Source organism: Papio anubis, chromosome 6 (genome assembly GCF_008728515.1).
Source record: "Papio anubis isolate 15944 chromosome 6, Panubis1.0, whole genome shotgun sequence".
Lineage (NCBI taxonomy): Eukaryota > Metazoa > Chordata > Mammalia > Primates > Cercopithecidae > Papio > Papio anubis.
This window is the reverse complement of record NC_044981.1, coordinates 159,524,168-159,536,556: the sequence shown is the minus strand read 5'-3', so window position 1 is coordinate 159,536,556 and position 12,389 is coordinate 159,524,168. Positions and strand designations below refer to the sequence as shown.

Sequence of the window (12,389 nt, the reverse complement as noted above, 5' to 3'; positions counted from 1 at the left end):
AACATTGCATGAGGTTTCCCTCTTGTCTCCTATGTCCTTGGGAGCTTGACCTTGTAACCATGTGGCCATGCTTTCTCTTTTCACAATGGTGGCCTGGGTTCAGGATTCAATTCCTGGCTTGGAAAATGAGTCCTCTATCTTTCGTCTTTCTATGTATTTATATATGTTATGTGTATGATGTTTACATGTGAAAGAGCTTTAATTAATTAGTTTAATAATAAGTGCTTAAATCAAATATTTTGTCAGAAAAGTAAAAAGTGTAATGCCTTTTATTTAGTTCATGTGACTTAATCTTTGGGAAATAGAGTTTTAAAGATTATTCATAAAATAAAAATATCTTCAGAAATATAAATATTTGGTCTAAATTATGCAGGTTAGATATTAAGTTTACTAAATGCTTTAAGGTTATATACTGCTTCTTTGATTTTTGAAAACTGTTCAATTTATTTTGGAGCATTAGATTCGAGGTAAGGCCTGGGACATGTAAAGTTAAACGCTGGAGAGAGTCAGACCTTATCTGCACTTCTGTCTGGGTCCTAGGCCCCACATATACTACATAATTAAAATTGCTTACTAACCAGATTTTTCATCAAAAGTGAAAGTCGCTAAGACTTAACAGTGTAACATGTATTCGAGACTACTGAAGAAACAGTTCTATATACAAGATGTGTAAGGAAAGTGAAATGTGTTTTTTGGTAAAAGATTATAAAAAGGCATGGAAATGTAAATTTTCTGGCCTAAAGGGTTAATGGATTGTTTTAAGTTAGGATGAAGCTGAAGGCTTAAGAAGTTATGGAAGGTTTGTGAAAAATTAATTGTAAGAGATTCTGTATTGACTAAAGTGGCATTATTCAGTTTTTCCATAAACTAAACATTGGAATAAAAGCATAACAGGTTTTTCTTAGAGCAAAAACCTGCTTATGATTTGCTCTTTAACAAAAATTTGTAAAGGGTTATAAAAGGTTTATAAGAATCTTACCTTATGGTCAAACTGAGTAAGATTGGATACATTTATCTATAAGATTTACTAAGAATTGGGTCTGACATCAATAATGCACTAATGCAACAGTGACATTTGGCTTATTTGGTATAAAAGTCATACAGGAAGCACTGTCAAATATAAAATGATGTTTGGTTTTCTTTGGGCTGTATTTGTATAAATATGTTATTGGTATGTGTTGTAAAATTATAAAAAACTCCTATAATTCTGATATGACTTAGTGTACCTTATCAGTAATAATTATAATTGTGTTGAATTATTGTATGCCACAAAGGTAACCAAATTTCTTCGTTAATCGTGTTTTTGACTGTGGCTGTCCTAACATGTTTTGTCATCCACAAACAATTGTCTTATTTTGATCCTCTTCCAAAGGTGGTTTATAATCAGCTATAAGGCTTTGACAGGTGCTCTTGAATGCAAGTTTCTGATGACTTTGGAAATTATGGCATTAGAAATAGAGGAAAAACTTTCAGAACTCTCATAGAGAGCTGAAATGTTCATGAATATCAAACAGAAGTTAACTGCATGGACTAAACTAATGAAAGTCTAAAGTAATCTTTTTTAACTTTTTGCTTAAAATGCTGCTGATCCTTTGTTTTGTTTTTCAGAGTCAAGAAAACTTTTGAGCTATTTATAGCTTTTTAACAATTAAGTAAACTATACTCCTGTAAACAAAATCTGGAACATATTAGTTTCTCTCTGTCTGATTTCTCCAGAATTTGGAAACTATTTGTGAATATTCTTAATTTATGGCAATACAGTTATTTGCATAAGTCCAATAAGAATCCGTTTTCTTTTGCAACAGGACACAATTGGAGAAACTGATTATTTTACCAATACTTTGACTGGAATAGTGTGCTTTCCTTTAAGAAGTCAAACTTGACTTGTAGAGCCAATAAAAGCTGCTTGGAAAACTGGCCTCATACCTTGCCTATTATACAGTCCCTGTACAATGTTTCTGACCTGTGGTAAGTAAAGAATGTCACTTTCTAACAGGTCCAGGAGCCCCAAGTTATCTTGGGACCTCAGAAAAAGGAATTTACCCAACTCATAGGTATTTGAGGGTACAAACCCATGGCTGGGCTCAGCTTTAAAAAAGTCTTATCTAAGATTTCTTCTATGGAACAGAGTTCCATCAAAGCCAATTTAAAAAGAGCTTATGTAAAAAATAGTTTTTCTTGCTGTACTTTATACAAATAATCAGGCCAAGTATAATAAAGCAAATCCGTCTTGCTATGAGTTGTCTTTAGTAAAAATGTGAAACTGCAAACAAAAACGTTATGTTATAAGAACTATAGTACACTTGTTATTAGATTCTAGTCTCATCAGTTGTTTTTAAGTTTGTTTTTGCAATTTAGGCTAACCCTGCTTATTCCTGCAAACCAACCACTGATGTCTGACTGCTGCTCAGAAGAAACAAGAGGGGTGGGTAATGTAAAAGTCTAAATCAGTGTTCTACTTCTGGGCATGTACTGGAGTCATCTAGCAATCCCCTATCAGCTTGGTTCCAACATTTGCCTAGTTCATGAAAAGCCTTCTAATTTAGTTTACTTGGGATAATTTTACTTTTTTGGCGTTATTGTTGTGGAATATATTGCTGCTGTACTCTTTGAGTAAGAATGCAGAATAAGCTTACTCAACGTTTTCTTAAACTCAGTATTTATTAATCTTCCAGATATCACCTCTTATTGGAACTCAAGAGTCATGAATGGCCCTTGCCATACTGATGCTTTCTGACTGAGCTCGTCTCTACCCTGAACACAAGAGACCCTAGTAATTAGGCAGGAATATCATTGCCCCTATTCAGCTTGAAGAATCTACTGGTCTGCATTCCCAGATGGTTAAGGCATTCTAAGTCACAGGATGAGACAGGAGGTTAGCACAAGATACAAGTCATAAGGACCTGGATGATAAAACAGTTTTCAGTAAAGAAGCCGGCTAAAACCTACCAAAACCAAGATGGAGATGAGACTGACCTCTGGTCATCCTCACTGCTACAATTCCCACCAGTGCCATGACAGCTTACAAATGCCATGTCAACATCAGGAAGTTACCCTATATGGTCTGAAAGGGGAAGGCATGAATAATCCACCCCTTGTATACCATATAATCAAGGAATACCCATAAAAATGGGCAACCAGCAGCCCTTGGGCCTACTCTGTCTATGGAGTAGCCATTCTTTTATTCCTGTACTTTCTTAATAAACTTGCTTTTGCTTTGCACTGTGGACTTATCCTGAATTCTTTCTTATGTGAGATCCATGAACTCTCTCTTGGGGTCTGGACAGGGACCCCTTTCCTGTAACATAACAACTGGCTCTGGGAAGGGGAGCTTTGATTAGCAGTAGCTGCTGATTTTTGTAGTATAAATTTCAAGCCTCCGACTTGAAATTACTAGGAAGAGATGTGTCAATCAGCTCTCATAAGCTGGAAGAAACTTTATGTTGGAACTTACTGTATCTTGATAGAATTTTGGCTAATTCTGTACATCTAGAGAAATCTATTTCTCATATAAAAATGTATGCATATATATATATATCATAGAAGTGGATTGGCCTTGCTCATCCACAAAGTGGGTGAAATTCTCCTGCCTGCCTGGGTAAGGTACAGGTATAGTTTCATATGCCAGTGATACCCTTGTGACTCTGATGGTATATTTCACATCAGAACAAGACTTTATCTCCTTCACTCAATGGAGTAAAAAGAACAGAATATAAAAGGAAATATAGAAATACAAAACAAGAAATAGATAAAAAGGTTTATTTCATTGATGTTAATTGGAACTAATTTTCCTCCTAATTGTATGAAGTTTCTGGTATCTGTCATTTATATGCCCCTTTTTTCCTTTCACCCTCTCTTGTTCACAATTACTTTTCTCCTGCTCCTCATTTACTCCTGGAAGGCCTGAAGCTATGCCCAACAACTACCTACGCGGTTGTATTAATCAGCTTGTTCAGCAGCAAGAATCAGGAAGTCCCAGGCTAGAGCAGCTCTACAGCTGGTTGGATGACTGAGTGGTTCAGCAATGCATCAAGTACTCTCTGCTCCCAGCCATCCCTCATGTAGTCTGCAGAGGGTCTGGCGCTCCCCTTCCAATCACAGAATGGTTGCAGGGGCTCTGGGAATCACAACTAGACATGACAACATCCAGAAGCAGAAAAAAGGACAAAACTTTCCTTTTGTCTCAAAAGGTAGGAAAGCTTCTCAGAAACAATTCCTCTCCTTTCCACCATTGAATCAAAAGTTCCTTCCAAATCAATACAATCCACGTGACTGGCAATGCAGATGTGTTTAGTACAACACTATCTTCATCCTCTGGGGGGAAGGAAGAAGTGCGCTGGGTAAGGCCCTTGAACGTATCTGCCACAGATGGTAACCTAGAGCAATTAAAAAGGCAGCCAGGCCATGAGATGCTCAGAGAGGCTGGTTTGAAGCTGTTGGGGTTCATCTCCTATGGCTGCTGTAACAACTTACCCCAGACTTAGTATCTTAAAACAACACAAGTGTATTTGATAATTCTGAAATCAGAAGTCTGAGATGTGTCTTGCAGGCTGACATCAAGGTGGTGGCAGAGCTACAGTGGTTCAGGCTGGTTCTGGTTTTGGAGGTTTAGGGGAGAATCTGTCTCCTCATCTTTTCAACCTCCAGGAGCTGCCTGCATTCCTTGCGGCCTGTCCCCTTGCTCCATCTGCAAAGCACACCACTCAACCTCTGCCTCCATCATTACATCTCCTCTCTCTCACTGAGACCTCCTTCCCTCCTCTTTGTAAGGACTAGAGATTGTGCTCCCGTTGAGCCCATGTGGCTAATCCAGGCTAATCTCCCCATCTCAAGACCTGTTAACATAATCACGTCTGCCATGTCCCTTTTCCTGTGTAGGACGACACGTTCACAGGTTCCAGGATTAGGAAGTGAATGTGATTGGGGGGCATTTTCCTGCTCTCCCCAGTTGGGGGCTGTAAAATGATACTTCCAACAAATTTATAAGAAAATTGTTATATTACTTTAAAAGCAAGGCTTGGGATTGGAGTGACAAAACTAGGCACAAGAAAAATAATTGAAATCGTTGAGATTAGCCTGCACACAGCCCTGATAAGATTTAGAGTTTCATATTAAGTAAAGCACTACCAATGTCTTTATAATATTGATGTCATTTTTGATCATTTAAACTTTATATATGAAAAACCTAACATTTAAATATTTGTTTTTTAAAATATATTTTTCATATTTCGTTGAATCATATTTGATGTGTATTTGTATGGAGCCAGTTTTACTCATTAGCAGAACAGAAAGCAGTGGTGCCACCTGAGATCCAGAAGTAAGCCCTTGTGGCTAGCTATCTCTGTCCCACAGAGCTGCATGATCTTAAGGGATGACTGTGTTAGAACCTGAATTTGACACTGCCCTCTACCCATCCATGGAGGTGTAAAATGATCAAAATTTAACTTTGGAAGGTGTGAGTTATGCTCTGGAATGCCCAAAGAGTGCCATTAGGTACCTGGAGAACTTCTGTAATTTTGATGCAGCAGATTTTAAGCATAAAAAAAAAAAAAGACACAGAGCCTACAATAGATGATCTATAGGATAGATTTCTTTCAGTCATGTAGGATTTAACTTTTTTATACTTATAATTTCCTGGCTTATTAGAATGGGTTAGGGACTAGATAGCTGTTTATAACACTTACTTCCATTTCATTTGAGGTTCACCCAAATGAACCACCTGTACCGGCCTCTTTTGGGGTTAGTATGCATGACCATCTGACTGGCATCTAGAGCACCGTAGGAGGCAGGAAGTGACTCACGACTTCTCTCAAGGCTGGCATGCCCTTTCCCTTCCCTGGCTTATGCAGCACTGCACAGAGATCTGGGAAGTCAGTGCTGAAGGGGGTTGGGAGGGCAGTGTGGGAGAGTCCTGGCCCCTCATTACCACTGGAAAAGAGCTGCTCTTCAATCAGAAACACCCATTTTCATGGGTGCGTGAATGAGAAATAGGCTCTGCTTATTCTATGTAGGTGAAGGAGCTGCACCCTGCTGGGTGCCAAGAGAACACCTGCTTCCTCCCCATTCTGTTGTATCATATCCTGACCGGCCATGAAAGCCACGACAGAGCCTTTATGGAAGCACTTCTGTATTGCTCTCTGCTGAACCTGACATGATGTCTTCTGGGGTTAAAGCCAGGCAGGCCCCTCTCTATCTGTGGGGTTGGGTTATTATATCCCGTAGCTCTGAGTGTAGGGGAGAATTAGGGGGCTGGTGTTCTAAAACACCATAGTAAGATTTTTTTCTATTCATGTGAGGCTAAAAGTGTACATTGAGAATCACCTTGAAAATGCTCCCATAACATAGACAAAGGGACATTAAATGAATTCTAGAAATTCAGTTGACATTTGGAAACAGCGATTTTAAGAGAGAAATGTTTCCAGATTTTAGCCAATACTTTTCAATTTACTTGCATCATTAAATATAGCACCATTTTCACTGTAATGAACGCAATATTGTACAGAAATTAGATCTGCTCAGTATTAAAAGATGAAAAAATCAAGAGCAGTCAGACAAACCTTGAGGAAAAAAATGTTCTGCAAACCCCAGATAAATGCAGAATGCCTGCAAGCAGGGTTTGTCTGAAAAAATACACGCAACCAGAGTCACACTCTATTTCTAGCCCAGATCAAAAGTAAATTTCTCATCCTCCAATTATGTACATTTTCATTCAAATCCAGAGTAGATGTTTAAAAGATGCAGGCACCTTTCAGCCATTCCTGGTGGGCCTATCATTTGTCTTGAGTGCTCCTTTTGCAGCAAGCACAGGAGGATGCTATTTTTATCCTTCCATATTCATATGGAGCATATCCACGTTGTTCATAGCTGATAAACAATAATCTGCCTACCCCAGGGCTTCCAATATGGATACAATCCCAAAAGACACCCTGACAACAAGACTTGTCCTAGGAAGAAGCTTCTGGATCACCCTAATTTGCTGTGGCATCTCGTCTGTAACCAGTCCCTCTGTGCCTGGGCACATGGCCCTTTTCTGAGGTTTCCAGCTATGAAACGCCTTATTTAGCCATTCGACAAAATATCTGCTAAGTGCTCCCATGTGCCACAAACTAGATGCTCTTGGCACAGGATGGCCATAATCCCTCCCTCAAGGACCTGACAGTAAAATGGAGAACACAAGTTAATAGATTCTTGCATGAGAGTGAGGTCTCATGGGGGAACCTGGGAGGTGACCTTAGGGGACTCCTCAATGTTTCTTCTACCAACATGTATTTAAGGACACAGCACTATAGTAACAGTAGGGGTCCGATGTGTTGTAAACATATTTTCTCACATTTCTTTTCTAATCTAGCATACACCTAGCTATTATGTATTTTCTTGCTTTTTATTATTAGAAATGCCATAGGTCAGTCTATAAAATATTTCTACCAAAGCAATTTAATAATTAGAAAGGTCACATATATTCAATAGTCATGGTTAAACTGCACCAAAATAATTTTGGGGAAAATATAAATAAGTGTGAAATATGCAGGGAAGAAGAAAGATTTCCTTGACATTTGTCTGAATCAAAGGACATTGACTAGCTAAATGCATATAATTTTTCCCTCTGGATTCTGATTTCTGGATTCTCACACAAGGCTTTCAGTGAGATAAACTTTTATGTTGTTCCCTTTTATCAAATTGATTTCTTATAAAAGGCTGTAGTTTAATGGTTAATGAGGCTTTAGTTTAATGGGCACTATAGTCCTATAGTATAGGTCGAAGTGGGGTAATGTGATGTGCCCAACTTTGTTATTTTTACTTAGATTTGCTTTGGCTATTCAGGCTCTGTTTTTGGTTCCCTATAAATTTTAGAATAGTTTAACTATAGCTTTAGCGAAATTTTATAGAATAGCTTTATTTTATTTATATTTATAGCTAAAGCTTTAGAATAGCTTTAACGAAAGCCTCATTAATTGCCTAAACTAGACATTCATCTGCATTTGCCAACCTTTGTGCTCTTAACTTGTGCACCTCTGTACATGGTCCTGGGCCCGCCCCCGGCTCCCAGCTCAGCTCTGAGGCTGCATGGAAAGAATCTCAGGCCCCAGAGTCCTGATGGGAACCACAGCCCTGCAGCACCTTCTGGTTCTTTCCCATGCAAATCAAAGCCTTCAAACTTGAAATTCAAAAAGAAAATAAATCCTAACTATGCTGGGTTTAATACTTGCAGCCAATCTCCTTCTGCATTTGCCTCTCACAATTGCACAACAAGGTGGTTTGCTTGAAACAGTGGTTTGTACTAAACATCAAAGAATGGCCCACCTCCTTTATTAGCTGTATTTCCAGGTATTTCATCTTCTTCATGGTGACTGGAAGTGAGATTGTGCTCTTGATATTACTCTCAGCCTGGGTGTTGTTGGTGTATAGAAATGCTACTGATTTTTGTACATTGGTTTTGTATCCTGAAACTTTACTAAAGTTGTTTATCAATTCCAGGGGCCTCTTAGCAGGAGTCTTTATGATTTTCTGTAGCAGTCTTCATGATGTTATCATTCAATAAATAATGCTGGGATAACCAGCTAGCTATATGCTAGCTAGAAGATTGAATCTGGACCCCTGTCTTTCGTCAGCAAAGAGAGATAGTTTGACTTCTTCTTTTCCTATTTGGATGGCTTTTATTTCTTTGTCTTGCATTATTGCTCTGCCTAGGACTTCCAACACTCTGTTGAATAGGATTTGTGAGAATGGGCACTCTTGTCTTGTTTACTTCTCAAGGAGAATGGTTTGAGCTTTTGCCCATGCAGTATGATGTGGGCTATGGGTTTGTCATAGATGGCTCTTATTATTTTGAGGGATGTTCCTTCAATGCCTAGTCTGTTGAAGGTTTTTATCATGGAGGGATATCAGATTTTATTGAAAGTTTCTTCTGCATCTATTGAGATAAGCATATGGTTTTTGCTTTTGATTCTATTTATGTGCTGAATCACATTTATTGATTTGTATATGTTGAACCAGCCCTGCATCCCAGAAATAAAGCCTACTTCATCATGGTGTATTAACCTTTTGGTGTGCCGCTGGATTCAATTTGCTAGCATTTTGTTGAGGAATTTTGTATCTATGTTCATGAGGGATATTGGTCTGATGTTTTCTTGAGGTGAAAGATCTCTACAAGGACAACTACAAAACACTGCTGAGGTGACACAAATAAAAAAAAAATCTCATGTTCATGGATTGGAGGAATCAATATTGTAAAAATGGCCATACTGCCCAAATCAATTTACAGTTCAATGATATTCCTATTAAACTCTGAATGTCATTCTTCACAGAATCAGAAAAAAAATCTAAAATTCATATGGAACCAAGAAAGAGCCTGAATAGCCAAAGCACTTCTAAGCAAAAAGAATATAGGTGGAGACATCATATTGCCCAGCTTTAAACTATACTGTAAGCCTATAGTAACCATAACAGCATAGTACTGGTACAAAAATATACACATAGATCAATGGAACAGAATAGAGAACTCATAAATAAAGCTGCATACCCTACAACCATCTGATCTTTAACAAGGCCAATGAAAACAAGCAATGGGGAAAGGACTCCCTATTCAATAAATAATGCTGGGATAACCGGTTAGCCATATGCTAGCTAGAAGATTGAATCTGGACCCCTATCTTTCACCATATACAAAAATCAATTCAAAATAGATTAAAGATTTAAATGTAAGATCTTAAACTATAAAATCCTGGAAGACAATCTAGGAAATACTCTTCTTGACACTGGCTGTGGCAAAGTACTTCTGGCTAAGTCCCCAAAAGCAAGTGCAACAAAAATAAAAATAGAAAGTAGTACCTAATTAAACTAAAGAGCTTTTGCACAGCAAAAGAAACTACCAATAGATTAAACAAGCAAACTACAGAATGGGAGAGAATATTTGTAAACCATGCATTCAACAAAATGCAGAATCTCTAGGGAACTTAAAAAATTGAACAAGCAAAAAAGAAACAGCCCCATTAAAAAATGGGCAAAAACCACGAACAGACACTTCTCAAAAGAAGACATATAAGCAGCCAACAAACACAAAAAAATTGGTTATCATCATTAGCCATCAGAGAAATTCAAATCAAAACCACAATGAGACACAATCTCACACAGTTGGAATGACAATTATTAAAAAGTCAAAAACAACAGATGTTGGTGAGGCTGCAGAGCAAAGCGAACACTTATACACTGTTGGTGGGAACGTAAATTAGTCTAGCCACTGGGAAAAGCAGTCTGGAGATTTCTCAAAGAGCTTAAAGCAGAGCTATCATTTGACCCAACAATCCCATTCCTATGTATATACACAAAAGAAAATAAATCGTTCTGCCAAAAAAAAAAAAAAAAAAAAAAAAAACCCCACATACACTCACATGCTCATCACTGCACTATTCACAATAACAAAGACATGGAGTCAACCCGGGTGCCCATCAACAGTGGAGTGGATAAAGAAAACGTGGTACATATTCACTATGAAATACCACACAGCTATAATAAAGAATGAAATCACGTCCTTCGCAGCAATGTAAATAGAGCTGGAGGTCATTATCCAAAGGAAATTAACACAGGAACAGAAAACCAAATACTGCATGTTCTCACCGATAAGTGGGAGCTAAGCACTGAGAACACATGGACATGAACATGGAAACAAGAGACACTGAGGACTACTGGAGGGTGGAAGGAAGGGGGTGGGTTAAAAAACTACCCATCAGGTATTATGCTCACGGCCAGGGTGATGGGATTCCTACTCCAAACCCCAGCATCATACAATATTCTCATGTAATAAATCTGCATATGTACCACCTGCATCTAAAATAAAAATTGAAATTAAAAGAAAAAAATACAATTGCCCAGGAAAAGGAGAATGGCTGGGAGAGCTAAATAGGCATGTTAACATTTGCATTTTCTGAAAATAAGATCTACACGCATTGCAATTCTCCGGTAAGTCAAAGTAAAAATATGAAAAAAAAATTAGGAAAGGTTGCTGAGCATGGTAGCCCATCAGAACTGGGATACTCACAAAAATTGCTCCTTTCTGCTCTTAATAAGATGGAAATCTCAAAGGAAGAGAAGCAGGAAATTATTTAAGCCAATTCAATGTTAACATACTATAAATAAATCATGATCCAGGACAAATCGAAGGAAATTTCACTATTCCTAAATCTCAGACTTGCCACAGATTTTTAAAATGTTGAATACTGTGAAGAAAATGGCAAACAATCCACATAACTGTGGGTTCAGTGCTACAGTTAATTTCATTACGTGTAATAACTGATGACTCACTGGAGCAGGTAATTAAAATTGGCGTGTCGCCTGCTTAGTTGGATTTCGGTGTTTCCTGGGACACTCCTGTTAGTGAGGAGCAAGTGCCTCAAAGCCACTCCCAGTCAGAACTCCAGATCCTCAGAAACCACATCCCTACCAAGGGGCCCCCGACTCTCACCCGGTGACTGCTTTTACCTCGGCAGCCTTCAGCAGTAAGAGAAGCACACATTTCAGACAGTGTGACTGTGACGTGCCAAGGAGCTCAGCCAGAGACACTGGATGTTCTCTTCCTACGCGGCAATTATTACATCATGTGTTTAGCTGTTTTTAGAGTACAATGAGGGCAGGGACTAAGGCTGCCTGATTCCTCAGGAAACTCCCAATTCAACAGGTAGTGTACATGATTGAGCACATAGTAGGTGCTTAATAAATCCCTGTTGAAAGTAGAAACGAGTCAGTGGGTTTCAGCCCCACCTTCCCTCAGATGGTCTGAGTGCATTCGCCCCATTGTGGCAGCAGCAGGTGTGTGTCTGGCTGGCCAAGTGAATGCGCGTGGCCGAAGGGCACCGGCAGCTTCGGGGACCGCCTCCCAGCAGGGGGTCCGTGGTCAGCTGTGCATCACTACTTTTGAAAAGTCAGAATTCTCAAAAGAAGAAATCAAATATTTGGGGATATTAAAATTGATCTTTATGACAGAATGTTATGATAAAATTATAAAAAGTAGACTCATTATTCTTATGCTTAACTCAGAATAACAGGGAGCAGGCTCCCTTGAGGAAACGACAGCGCCTCCCTTGAGGCAGGAAGGGCATCCCAGGCAAAGGGCAGGGGCCCATGATGGAAACCACGGTGAATGGTGGCCTTGGGGAACTGCAGAATTCAGGGCAGCTGAAACTGGGACTGAAGGTGGGGCAACAGCAAGAGATGAGGCTGGACTCCAGGAAAGGAGCCAGGGTCACGAGGGAGGCTGTCAGGAGCTTAGAGTTCATCAGAAAGGAAATGGAAAGATGCTAATCGTGAGAACAAGAAATGGGATCTGTTTCAAGAATGAGCAATCAGGTTGCTGTGGGAGCCACTGGCTGGGTAGAGACAAGCCTGAAGCCTGAGAC

General features: G+C 39.1%; 1 protein-coding gene and 1 long non-coding RNA gene across 4 annotated transcripts in view; one reads left to right on the top strand and one right to left on the bottom strand.

Annotated features, from left to right (window-relative positions):
• The window catches only part of PACRG (parkin coregulated), a 575,145-nt gene that overhangs the window by 279,076 nt on the left and 283,680 nt on the right, over window positions 1–12,389 (bottom strand). The window lies entirely within an intron of this gene.
• Window positions 1,875–3,334, top strand: LOC108585254. Of its 2 annotated transcripts, none has more exons than XR_004184598.1 (3): window positions 1,875–1,968; window positions 2,359–2,425; window positions 2,676–3,334. It is a non-coding gene; the product is annotated as an uncharacterized LOC108585254 (long non-coding RNA). The 2 variants fall into 2 exon arrangements; XR_004184597.1 differs by having other exon boundaries at window positions 2,359–2,429.